Below are 1,874 nucleotides of genomic sequence, written 5' to 3'. Positions count from 1 at the left end.
TTTGACGTCTACGCACACACTGACTTTCCCGTTCTTCTTGGGCACTATCACAATGGGTGATACCCATTATGTATATTATATTTCATAGATGAATCCGGCATCAATGAGTCTATCAATCTCTTCTCAAACCATCTTGGAATATTTCGGGTTCATAGGATATGCCCTTTGTTTGACCGGCCTTGCTCCATCAACCATCAGGATGGTGTGCTTAACTACTTTGGGAGGTACACCATTTATATCTCTGTACTTCTAGGTGAAGCAATCCTGGAATTTTGTAAGCAGAGCAAAGAGTTTGATCTCTTCCTCTGTAGAGAGGTTCTTCACCAATATATACTGGCTTGAGTCTTCACTTGAGCCTGCCAGGTTTATCTCTTTGACCTTGGCTCGACCATCATAAGAGGTCCCTAGTTGCCCATTTTGAGATCTTTGGGCCGAGTCATACTGGATGAATCTGTCGGCTATCTAAAAGGTCTTGAAATGTTTGGGTACCTGTTTGGTCTCTTCTTCCTTAGTGCTTTCTTCTTGCACTAGTCGTTTGGCCTCTTTTTCTTCTAGCGCTAACTTTTTATTGCGAGCTCTACGTGCTAAGCAATAAAGCTTTTCTAGTTTTGTTGTGGGTTCAACGGGTTCCAATAGCTTTGGAGTGGTCATGTGGACTAGAAGGGAGCTATTGGCAAACTCCTTTTGCAATATATCATTGAAGTGGTTATGTGATTTAATAGCCCCAACATACTTTAGCAAGTGGCTGTCTGAATCGTCTAGAAAGACATATCGTTCTGGCTCTTGGAATCCATCAGTCTTGTGAATCTTGTGGGAGCATGTGTCCCTTGATGGTTCCGCTCTAATGGCCTATTCCAGTTCTTGGATGGCAATGCTAGTAGGCAATTATGCTGAGCTAAGCATATACAGAGATGTGATCTCTTGTCGGTCTACTATAGAAAACCTCGTGCTGGTGCGTCTAGGTAGAATGTCCAAGGTGGCAAGGATACGCATCCAATTATTAGAGTATTTCAGCTCTAGAAGAGGTGCACATTCCTCGCTATCCTTTTCATCATCGAGTGTCTTGTGGCACGTTTTGACACAGATGGACTGCAGTAGATCTAGTTGTTGTGACTTAGTCCTCTGCAAATGGTCTGCCACTCATAGAGTGTACCTTCCACATGCGTCGATTGATCTTTACAGTTTGATCCTGTCTTAGAATGTAAATGTGGTCGGTATCCCAGTCGTGGATCATCGTTGATTCTCTCATGAACTGTCATAAGAACAGGTTGACATCCAAAGTTCATCACTGCAAAGGTGTGGTGGTATAAGGGGTTCCAAGGATATTTATCTTCAAATCCTTCAATAGACCAATGGGTCTTCTAGCTGTGGCTCCATCAGTGAGTTTGACTAACAATGTGGTGTCATCCATGGTAGGTGATCCCCATTTTTCCTAGCATTGTTTTGTAACAATGCTCACTCTAGCTCCCCCATCTAGGATTGTTGTGACCTAGAGGCCATCGAAGGTTATCAACAAAGCCGCATTTAGTTTGTCTCCTTTAAAGTACTTTCCAAGCATATTGACTCAGACGGTGGGGGGTGCCAATTATTTTGTGGGGTATAACAAGTTCCTCTTCCTCAGATTCATTATAGCTATCTAGCTCCATGGATTCTTGCATACGTACCCTTAGGCGTCCCTCCATCCATCTTTTAGATCTTTCCATAAGCTTAGGCTACCTTGAAGCAAGGTGTCGATAGGGATCTAGATCTAAAGGAAGAGATACTAGTACTGTCTCTAGGGGCAGAGGCTATTCCTTGAGGAAGGTTGTTTGGGCTTAATCTTAAGCTCTTTTGTGTGTATGGAATGTGGATATGGATTTCTATATCTGTTCTCT

This window comes from Cibotium barometz, chromosome 42 (assembly GCF_041138505.1).
Source record: "Cibotium barometz isolate CiBa-2024 chromosome 42, ASM4113850v1, whole genome shotgun sequence".
Taxonomy (NCBI): Eukaryota; Viridiplantae; Streptophyta; class Polypodiopsida; order Cyatheales; family Cibotiaceae; genus Cibotium; species Cibotium barometz.
The sequence above is the reverse complement of the archived record's forward strand: the minus strand, read 5'-3'. Positions refer to the sequence as shown.